The sequence below is a fragment of the Rhynchophorus ferrugineus genome, unplaced genomic scaffold (genome assembly GCF_030347505.1).
Source record: "Rhynchophorus ferrugineus isolate W39M unplaced genomic scaffold, kcgeb_rfMv2 rfM10, whole genome shotgun sequence".
NCBI classification, from domain to species: domain Eukaryota; kingdom Metazoa; phylum Arthropoda; class Insecta; order Coleoptera; family Curculionidae; genus Rhynchophorus; species Rhynchophorus ferrugineus.
This window is the reverse complement of record NW_027472589.1, coordinates 10838268-10850776: the sequence shown is the minus strand read 5'-3', so window position 1 is coordinate 10850776 and position 12509 is coordinate 10838268.

Genomic DNA, 12509 nt, shown 5'->3' with positions numbered 1-12509 from the left:
TTACACAAGTAGTACACATACAAATTACAACACTATTAGCATAATATATCAATATAGCATAGTATTTTGTTTGTTTGGTTTTATTTAGTTTGCCATTATTATACGAAAGATCTAAAGTTTTACCCACTGAGACTAGTTTTAAACATAAAGACCAATCTAGACATATAAACATATACAACAATGTAATGTTAGATATTGTTTTCCTTAGTAAAATTATTAAAGATATTGTCTAATTAAACCTGTTATTATATACATCTAATAATCTAATATCTTGTAGCTTTTATTGAATATTGTGTTACAGAATCCTTCCCTTTTTACTAAAGATAAAAATTAAAAGGATATATGTTAAAACAACCTGATGATGCAAAATTCAGATGTTCTTCTAAGAAAACTGAATAAAACATCATGAATCCAAACTTTAATGGCATTCTGGAGTTCAAGTGACCTCCTAAATGTTTTTGTTTATTCTTCAAAATTGCTGGTTTTCAGGAAATCTATATATCACCATAATCATCATCATCGTATGATAGTGCCTACTTCTCAATCAACAAGCTTTTTGATATTCTTGTTTCTGTTAATGTTCTGTGTTCTCAATATCTTTTCTGGAGGATGATCATTAGACATCCATTATCAAAGGTCCGCATAACTGTAGAAGCATGTGAGGAACTCACTCATTCCCAATACGTTATGTAATACAGCCCAGACTATCCGGCCATCTGTTTTTGTAACCACCAGATTAGTGTATGAATGAGACGGGCTAATGTCGATCGATTCGACTTGTATCACCGGTCAAACAGTCAATAGATGACTGACTAATAGATGAATTTTTCTTGAGTAAATCAGTTTTTAAGTGAAATAAGTATAGTCCAGGCAAAAACATGGCAGCTGAAGCTGTAAGATCACAAAAGGTGGATTGAAGGTGCTCAAGGACCCCTTAGTCATAAACTATTCCAAGTAAGAAAAATTCAAGCTTCGAAAAATACCAGAAGACTGCCAGAGGCAGACTGGAGTTGGTGTGAATTAACAGGCTTGCCGGTCAGGGTGAACGAATGGCGAGTTGAAGTAGCTCAGTTTCTGAGCCGTAAAATATTGGAATCTGGAGTCATCAACATTCGGAAGACCATTCCGTAGAGGGATACCATGGAAATTTGTGTATATACAGTGCCATTTCGATGATGTTCAAAGGGAAACTGCCGGATGAAAGTACAATCAATGTTCAAAAACAATTTTTATAACAACTATAAGCTGTTCGGACGGAATAACGACCATGTACATCCCTGTGGTTGTTTCTTTAAGAGGGAAGTGTTGCGTAACACGGCTTAACGTAACAAACTTAGTTATACAGCGTGATATAACTCTCGGAGTAAATAGAATAATTCAAAATGTTAATTAACACAAAATTTCGCTGGTGCACCCCAATAGACTTGCCAATCAGTTAAATGCGACTCAAAGCTAAAATCAATCGTCCATTCAAACTGATTAATACACATATATAGACTTTACAAGAGACGCTGTCTTTTCTGGAGGATGATCATTATATCTCCATTCAAAAAGGTCCCAGTAATTATAGAAGTCTGCTAGGGAGTCACTCATTCCTCATACATAACAAGTCAATTGAAAAGTCCCTGGTCTACCATAGTAAAACACATTTTTTGGCAAAATTAGTTTTTTTTATTTAACATAATTCCCTTCAAGGGTGTTACACTGATTATAGCAACCCTCCAACTTTTCGATACCATTTTGTAGTACGATTTGTCCCTTGCGTCAAAATAGGCCTCAATTTCGGCGATCACCTCCTCATTCGACGAGAACTTCTTCCCAGCGAGCATTCTTTTGAGATCTGAAGACAGGAAATAGTCGCTGGAGTCCAGATCTAGAGAATACGGCGGATGAGGAAGCAATTCGAAGCCCAATTCATGGATTTTTTGCCCTCGTTTTTACTGACTTGTGACACGGTGCATTGTCTTGGTGAAGCAGCACTTTCTTTTTCTTCAAATGCGGCCGTTATTCGGCGATTTCGACCTTCAATGGTCCAATAACGCTATGTAATAGTCGCTGTTTATGGTCCCTCCTTTTTCAAGGTAGTCAATGAACATTATTCCATGCGCATCCCAAAATACAGACGCCATAACCTTACCAGCCGACTGTTGCGTTTTCTTAAGCTTTGGAGTGGGTTCATAGAGTGCAATCCACTCGGATGACTGTCGATTGGACTTCGGAGTGAAATCATAGCTCAAACGACGCAAAAACTAGGATTTATTAGGCTTGATCATCTTCAAACACTGCTCCGAATCATCAATTCATCGTTGTTTCTGGTCAAATGTGAGGTCGAGCACTTTGCACAAAAATTTCTCATAACCAAATACTCGTGAATGATATGATGTACATGTTCAGTTGATATCTTAGAGTGTCTGCTATTTCATTCAATTTCAATTTACGGTCATTAAAAATCGTTTTGTGGATTTTTCAAATGTTTTCGTCGGTAACAACCTCTTTTGGCCGTCCACTGCGTTCACCGTCTTCGGTGCTCATTTCACCACGTCTAACATACCAATCCTTGATGGTTGATTTTCCTGAGGCACTGTCCGGAAACTTGGCATCAAGCCAAGTTTTGCTTCAACTGTATTTTTTCCCTTCAAAAAGCAATATTTTATCAACACGCCAAATTCCTTTTATCAATTTTTTTCACAATAACAAAAGTTGCTTCATTCGAAATGCTATAATTTACAAACTAATGATCCGAAAACTGTCAAATTTAAACACGCATCATTTGAGGGTTAGGGCTAACTAGAAAACATATGGATTTAATTCTAGTAGGGCCATCTATGTGTCAGGCTGGGGGCTTTCAATTAACCATTTATATACAAACTTATTGATCAACTTGACTGTTCGTATAATATCAGAAAAATACTGAAATATTTGCATGTACATGTATATATGTAAAAACTATGGGTATTAAATCCAAACGCTTATGCATGCAATACCCGGACAAAGCCTTACGTATAATTAACAAATAAAGAACGGTTATCACACAAAAAAAAACAGACATATTCGCGGAAAATGAAAAAGACATTAGTATAATTAACATTGATACGTCTTGTTTTAACACTTTGTCGGCTGCCGCACTACACGCCAGCCTTTATTCTAATTAATAAAAAGCGTCAGATCCCGCGGGAATCCCCCGCAGATCCTTTGTTTATGGAACCGGCCAAACGCATCAATTAGTCGTCGATTCCCGAGATCATTAAATCATTTCTTGGAGCGCCACGGCCCCGGTTGGATAGGCAACCGTCGATCTTGGTCCTGGAGACCGAGTAACTTCCGGCTGACGATCCGTCAAATTGACGAGCGATCGGGAAAGGGCGTGACGTCCAAAAAGAAAAAAGTCAAGCGCGTATGGGCGGTACCGGGGCGGTGATGGTCAGCGCGATTGGCTCGAAAGTTACTCAGTCGCTTAACGAAGGAGTCGAGGGAGGGCCGCTGGTCGAGGAAGGACGAGAAGAGGAGGACGTCTTCGGACGGATGTTTATTTATTTAAAGGTCCGCGTTCGGCGCATGCAGGTGGAATGATTGAGCGAGTTTTTTTTTCAAGAACCCAATGGAGCAAGGAATGAAAAAAGTCAGATATGGACGGGTCTGCTAAATCATTTGTTGTATCGGGATGTTTGCGCGGAGATTTATACCAGTTATAAATAAGATTATGCCCGATTGTTAAGAGTATATGTCTTCCTTCGAGGGTATTTACATGAAATGCTTCGGTAGGAGAATATTTGGTTAATGGTAGCATTTTGTTCCTCGTGTTTCTAATATATTATTGGCGAGAGTGCATCTATACATTTATAAGTGTTAAATTTATATAAATAATAGATAAAGTGGCATATTCGCATTGGCTCTAGTACATCTGCTTCCTCTTCCCTTATCCACTATCACAAACTATTTAATATCACAAGCTAATAGTCCTTTCTTTCTATTCGCGTGCGGTAAATGCTGTGAAACACAATGTAGATCAACATTTAACACAGTCCCTAATTCTTGTTGTATTATTGATTCATTACTTCTAGTCCTCAAACTGTTTCCAGGATTTTTGATTCTTGTGTCAATACTGTTTTTGGTGACAACTATTTAATTAATATACAAAAGCAATGAAAAAATATTGTCACACCAATTACAAATACAGACACTGGCATTGGTGATGCCTTGTTTACATGATTAAATGAGATTATATATTTCAAAGAATCATTTTTTACTTTCCAATATATCTACAACCTTCCCCATAGACAAACTTAATCTTGGAGAATGAAAAGAGGCCAAGTCAGATATCTACAGGTCTGCTAAATTATTTGTTATATCGGGATGTGTTCACGAAGATTTATACCAGTTATAAATAAGATTATGCCCGATTGTTAAGAATAAATGTCTTCCTCCGAGGGTATTTACATAAAATGCCTCGGTAAGAGAATATTTGGTTAATGGTAGCATTTTGTTCCTCGTGTTTCTAATATATTATTGGCGAGAGTGCATCTATACATTTATATATGATAAGTTAATATAAATAATAGATAAACTGACAGATTCGCATTGGCTCTAGTACATCGTCTTCCTCTTCCTTTATCCACTATCACAAACTATTTAATATCACAAGCTAATAGTCCTTTCTTTCAATTCGTGCGCTGTAAATGCTGTGAAACATAATGTACATCAACATTGAACACAGTCCCTAATTCTTGTTGTATTATTAACTCATTTCTTCTAGTACTCAAACTTTTTCCAGGACTTTTTAAAGAGTATTTTTGATTCTTGTGCTAATACTGTTTTTGGTGAAAAACTATTAAATGAATATACAAAAGCTATGAAAAAATATTGTCATACCAATTAAAAATACAGACACTGGCATTGGCGATGCCTTGTTCAGATGATTAAATGAGATTATATATTTCAAAAAATTATTTTTTACTTTCCAATATATCTGCAAACTTTCCCATAGACACACTTAATCTTGGAGAATGAAAAAAGGCCAAGTCAGATCTTTACAAGTCTGCTCAATTATTTGTTGTATCGGGATGTGTTCACGAAGATTTATACCAGTTATAAATAAGATTATGCCCGATTGTTAAGAGTATATGTCTTCCTCCGAGGGTATCTACATGAAATGCCTCGGTAGGAGAATATTTGGTTAATGGTAGCATTTTGTTCCTCGTGTTTCTAATATATTATTGGCGAGAGTGCATCTATACATTTATATGTGATAAGTTAATATAAATAATAGATAAACTGGCAGATTCGCATTGGCTCTAGTACATCTGCTTCCTCTTCCCTTATCCACTATCACAAACTATTTAATATCACAAGCTAATAGTCCTTTCTTTCTATTCGCGTGCGGTAAATGCTGTGAAACACAATGTAGATCAACATTTAACACAGTCCCTAATTCTTGTTGTATTACTGATTCATTACTTCTAGTCCTCAAACTTTTCCAGGATTTTTAAAGAGTATTTTTGATTCTTGTATCAATACTGTTTTTGGTGACATACTATTTAATTAATCTACAAAAGCAATGAAAAAATATTGTCACACCAATTACAAATACAGACACTGGCATTGGTGATGCCTTGTTTACATGATTAAATGAGATTATATATTTCAAAGAATCATTTTTTACTTTCCAATATATCTACAACCTTCCCCATAGACAAACTTAATCTTGGAGAATGAAAAAAGCCAAGTCAGATATCTACAGGTCTGCTAAATTATTTGTTGTATCGGGATGTGTTCACGAAGATTTATACCAGTTATAAATAAGATTATGCCCGATTGTTAAGAATAAATGTCTTCCTCCGAGGGTATTTACATAAAATGCCTCGGTAAGAGAATATTTGGTTAATGGTAGCATTTTGTTCCTCGTGTTTCTAATATATTATTGGCGAGAGTGCATATATACATTTATGAATGATAAGTTAATATAAATAATAGATAAACTGGCAGATTCGCATTGGCTCTAGTACATCGTCTTCCTCTTCCTTTATCCACTATCACAAACTATTTAATATCACAAGCTAATAGTCCTCTCTTTCAATTCGTGTGCTGTAAATGCTGTGAAACATAATGTACATCAACATTGAACACAGTCCCTAATTCTTATTGTATTATTGATTCATTACTTCTAGTCCTCAAACTTTTTCCAGGACTTTTTAAAGAGTATTTTTGATTCTTGTGCTAATACTGTTTTTGGTGAAAAACTAGTAAATGAATATACAAAAGCTATGAAAAAATATTGTCATACCAATTAAAAATACAGACACTGGCATTGGCGATGCCTTGTTCAGATGATTAAATGAGATTATATATTTCAAAAAATTATTTTTTACTTTCCAATATATCTGCAAACTTTCCCATAGACACACTTAATCTTGGAGAATGAAAAAAGGCCAAGTCAGATCTTTACAAGTCTGCTCAATTATTTGTTGTATTGGGATGTGTTCACGAAGATTTATACCAGTTATAAATAAGATTATGCCCGATTGTTAAGAGTATATGTCTTCTTCCGAGGGTATCTACATGAAATGCCTCGGTAGGAGAATATTTGGTTAATGGTAGCATTTTGTTCCTCGTGTTTCTAATATATTATTGGCGAGAGTGTTTCTATACATTTATATGTGATAAGTTAATATAAATAATAGATAAACTGGCAGATTCGCATTGGCTCTAGTACATCGTCTTCCTCTTCCTTTATCCACTATCACAAACTATTTAATATCACAAGCTAATAGTCCTTTCTTTCTATTCGCGTGCGGTAAATGCTGTGAAACACAATGTAGATCAACATTTAACACAGTCCCTAATTCTTGTTGTATTACTGATTCATTACTTCTAGTCCTCAAACTTTTCCAGGATTTTTAAAGAGTATTTTTGATTCTTGTATCAATACTGTTTTTGGTGACAAACTATTTAATTAATATACAAAAGCAATGAAAAAATATTGTCACACCAATTACAAATACAGACACTGGCATTGGTGATGCCTTATTTAGATGATTAAATGAGATTATATATTTCAAAAAATCATTTTTTACTTTCCAATATATCTACAAACTTTCCCATAGACAAACTTAATCTTGGAGAATGAAAAAAGCCAAGTCAGATATCTACAGGTCTGCTAAATTATTTGTTGTATCGGGATGTGTTCACGAAGATTTATACCAGTTATAAATAAGATTATGCCCGATTGTTAAGAATAAATGTCTTCCTCCGAGGGTATTTACATAAAATGCCTCGGTAAGAGAATATTTGGTTAATGGTAGCATTTTGTTCCTCGTGTTTCTAATATATTATTGGCGAGAGTGCATCTATACATTTATGAATGATAAGTTAATACAAATAATAAATAAACTGGTAGATTCGCATTGACTGTAGTACATTTGCTTCCTCTTCCTTTATCCACTACCACAAGCTAATTCGCTGACCTACAGATTGTAGCTGGAAAATTTCATTTCACTTCAGGTCGAGGAAGATACCATATAGTGCGACTGAAATAGCTCTGGTTGTTCGAAAAAGGCAATATGCTTAGTTTCGCTGTGAGATGTGATAAGTGAAGTGTTTAGAATTGAAGCGCACCAGCAGAATTGAAAAATATTCACGCTTTGTATATGATGGGATCAGAAGAGAGCAGTATTAGATGTAAGATTTTATCCTCTTTTGTAATATATCTTTTGAGTTGTTATGACGTAATTTTTGTAACATTTAAGCTAGATATTATTTGTTTAAATGCAAACATTAAACACGTTTTGTTTTCCAGAATCTGAATTATCAAATACAATTAATTGTTTTGGAAAAGATTCTGCTCTAAATATTTTTAGATATCCCGCCGTAACTAACTGTCATAGCTTGCGTATGCGCCTTCACACACGAACTAAGTGCGTAACTTAGAACCAATTTTAACATGGGACATGCGCTTCTATATGTGAATTCTGTCTTAATGATGTCTTTCTCCAAATATCCCTTTGAAACAGACGAATCTGGGCCTTTAAATGTATATGTGGTAATATGCAAGCAAGATTTGTTAAATGTTATTTAACTGTGTCGGGAACCTATTTTTAGACTTCCCCATCTCTAGACTTCTTCATTTATTGACAAAAGAATATACAAAACCAAATTTAACGAAAATTCTCATTCAGACACTATTCCACAAAATGGTGCTTTTTATTTCCACCATATATTAAGAAAAATAATGAGAATTGATGCTTGTTCGCATATTCAGTAAATTTAATCTTGTATTTTGAAGTATATTTTGGACAAATGATTTTCTAATTTTTCAATTTTTAGTTTATTATATTTGAGGCTATAATAAGTACTATTTAAATAAAATAGTTTAATGAAATTATATTTTTAACTTCCCCCCGTAATAAATATACCCGCTTGGCGCGCCTTTGTGTAGCTAAGATGGACAAAACTTGGCTACAACTAGCGTTGGGAACTATCGACTGAAAACAGTCGAAACAGTCGATAGTTCCAAAACAGTCGAAAGTCAAAAAAATAGCGACTGAAAATAGTAATTACTATTTTCAGTCAAATGCACGGTTCGACTGGTTTTTCCATTCGTGATGTCAGACGAAGATGTACGTATTCTTGGCTGTATAAAATGTGAGATAGGAAAGGACGAAGATAAATGTTGGAGCAAGTCATTTTAAATGTATTTATTTTCTCCAATGGTACTATAAGCGAAACAGAGACGTATATATATATTCATTCACGTGATAACTTTAAAAAAGAAAAGGAAAACAAAATTACTAATTTCTATTATCATGTAATAAATAATATAATTTTAAAGGCAGTAGGATTACTTTTATACTGAATGTTCCGTGGACGTGTAAAAAGGAATGGAATAATAACACCACAAATGTTTTATCGTGTTTTAATATATTAATTGCTACTTTTAAATAACAACTTAAATAAACCCAAAAAACTAACGATTTTCCATAACAATAACTACTAAATAAAATATACGTAATCATTAAAAAAATCTAATCCATGATGAAGCTAAAAAAGATCGTCCAATAACTACCACACCCTTTTTAAATAGAAGTTTTATTTATTTTTGAACGGAAATATTTTTAAATTACTGTGAATATGTTCAACTTTTCTCCCGTGACCATTTTTTATCAAAATATCTCCAGATGTCAATACATTCTTGGTCAGTAGTTTTGTCTTGAATTTCGAGTTGGAACTATATTTGTATTTTTTGAAGTTAGAATGGAAGATACCTGCTTTGTGATACCTTTTTGTATCGCCTCAGCATTATTTGCAATACCAAATCCTGCATTTTTAAATCTAGGATCTAAAAATGTGTATTTACCGCATATCGTATTCATTTCTAAAATTGGCAGTCTTTTATTGATGACATCTAATAGACAGTTTCGTAATTTTTTCTCCATCCACTTGTTAAAACCCTGGATTTTATGGAATGTTGCAGTCCTCTTATTAACCGTTTAATTAAAGACATCATTGGGATAACTTTCTCCAGATAACTCGGTGGTCATTATTTCAATGAGCTTTAAAAGTTGAACACATTCTGTTAAGATATTCCATTCGTTAACAAATAAAAACCGTGGTGCTCTTCTTAATAGCCAACAAAATAAATTGTTGAATATTAAAGTAGAGTCTTCCTATCAGAAAATGTATTTGTTACAAATATTTAATATACATTATTCACGTCTTTACGGTTAATATTTTTAAAAGAAATTTAACCACTGCTACTGTAAAAAATTCTTCAAATCTTTTGGATCTATGCAATTTCTGAAAACTTTGGAACCTAATTTTAGTTTTCAAGATTTTGGGAAAAAAGTTTCGACAATCAAGAGGCTTGGACAAAGATCGTGAAAGTTTATCAAACAAGTATTATCTATTATACCAGTCCAAAGTATTACCTATTATGCCAGTCAAAAGTATCTTACTATTTATCATCTACAATTTAATTTTTTTGCCCTCGAAAACTAGCGTTCCAAAATGCTGCTATATTAATTTACAATATATAGTTATTCAAAAAAAAAAACTACAAAAAAAATAAAATCACATATATTACATATAAATCTATATAAGCATAAATTCGTCGCATTATTTTCAAGGTCGCGGCTATAACGGAAAGCCAGAACGTTAAAAATCAGTCGAATGATCTAGTAGAATCGAAAATAGTAACCAAAAGTAAACGACTGAAAACAGTTAATAGTAAAAACAGTCGAACCAAAAATAGCGACTGAAATAGTCGATAGTAAAAAGTCGATAGTCGATTTCAGTCGATTGTTCCCAACTCTAGCTACAACTTTGTACATGGGACGTTTATATTGATACTGAAATAAACCGATATTTGCTAGAAAAAAAAACACGAAGATGGTACATTTGCGTACATCTAATGGTTATATAGTGCCATATATATCCTCGTTTTTATCTAAACGATAAGTCCGTAAACTTTTTGGTTCAGTTACACGGACGACAATGGCCTTGGTTTGCTGCCACTGACCTACGTCACGCACGACACTCACACACACATAAACACGCGCTCGGTCGCCGCGCTACCACCGTTCGGTGTCGCCACCGTACGGTTTAACGCCGAACCTTTTAATTAATCAACGAGGTCTCGCGTCGCACACATCCATATCCACGCGGCCCGAACCAAATTTTTACGACGAATTTCGCGCTACTTATCGTTCTCGTCGTTTTGTCCGCCGACCATTAATTAAATATTAATTAATAATTGCGAGTCAGGCGTTCCTTGTTCTAGTTGTTAACCCTCCCGCCCCTCGTCACCCTCTCGATGGTTTCGCGAGCTCGACTTTATTTCTTTTAGTGACCGTATCTGCTGCTGCCGCCGCTGCCCCCTCGGTCGCTGCTGAATATTGATGAATTCGACGGAGTTAATGGTTTTTAATTGGCGGTCGTAATTAAGACGTTTCGGAATTGATTAGACGGTCGTAAAACACGTGAAAAATTAATTTTTTGCCTTGCCGTACAACCACTCGTTTAATTGCCCTCTTAATCATAAATTCCGTATATGAAATACAAACAGAACGGTGTTTCTTTATGTGTCAATTGCTTAATTGTGCCCCAATTAAGGAGGTTTTCTTGCGTAGCTCGTTTTTTCTCTCTCTGGGTAAATTCTCGGTGAATAAAAGTCTCTGGTTTCGAGTTAATTGGAAGGAATTGTGCATTTTTTCCTTAACTATTTTTGTTTTTTTTTTGTGAATGAATTTGATATTTTTGAGTTGAGTTTCTGAGTCTTAATTAAAAGTTGTCCACGAGTTGCAGAACTTCGGCGTTTATATGGTAGTGGAGCCTTTTCTCATGTCTTGTCGCGACTCTATTAACTTCCTTTATAAATCTTTATTAATCTCAGTAAAATAACTGTTCCTTATTATCTGGGTGTATCCACAATACTTCTTAGGACTTTATTCTGAAATACCTGTATTGGTCTCGCAGAATATCCTCATAACTAAATTCCATAGGTCCATATAGGTTTTATTGTTATCTGTTTGTACAGAAACAACTTATTACGTGCCGGCAATTTAGATTTTCTTCCAAATAACCAATACATATTGGTGTTCTTCTCTTTTCTTTTTGATGTGCTTCAAATGTACAATTAATTATACAGAGAACGACTGAGTAGTTATTTATAGAACTGTTGGTTAATGCAATCAAGAACAAATCAGATGAACACAATTAGATACTTCTTGCTTTTTTTACTATTTTCCTTTCAGGCTTCTTGTTCCTTACTAGATATTACTACAAATATATGGTTGAGGAACAGTTACGATTTTTCCTAATAAATGACTTTAAATTTACATATTTCTGGTAATTATTTTTTGAGAATATAGATTCCAATAGGTCATTTAATTGACAACAACTAAACCTAATGCTACAGAAATCCCGTTTTACTTTTAGTAATTTAGAAATTGATTGGAGAGTTTTGATGCATTTATTGTATAGCCCGGATCTTGCTCCGTTTGATTACCATTTCTCCCTGACGAACTCTCCTAATGACATAAAGCTGTTTTCAATTGAGTCTTTAGAAAATCACTTGGACCAGTTTTTAGCTCAGCGATCTTAAAGAATCAAAAAATAAAAGTTGCAAGATGTCACCGAACAAACAGTTCCTAAAAAAAACTTGAAGAAAACCAAAATTACTTTTTTGCTAACTCATTATCTCAGCTCATACTATTATATTTGAAAAGGTAAGAAAAATATGGAATCGTCATCTTTCATGGTATTAGGTGTATGCTTTACAGAAATAGTTTCCATTGGTTTCCATGGAAAGATCATCATTGTATACCATCTTGCAGGTAACACTGAGTGAATTTATGTAAATGACAAAACCACTGAATTTAACCGTTAGGTTAAATTGTTTACATTTATACATTTTCACCAATTAATATTACTGGTCAAAATACATGCAAGTACCTACTATAATATAACTTGGGTTCGCTAATGTTCCATTAACAATGGATATTATCAATTATATTAAC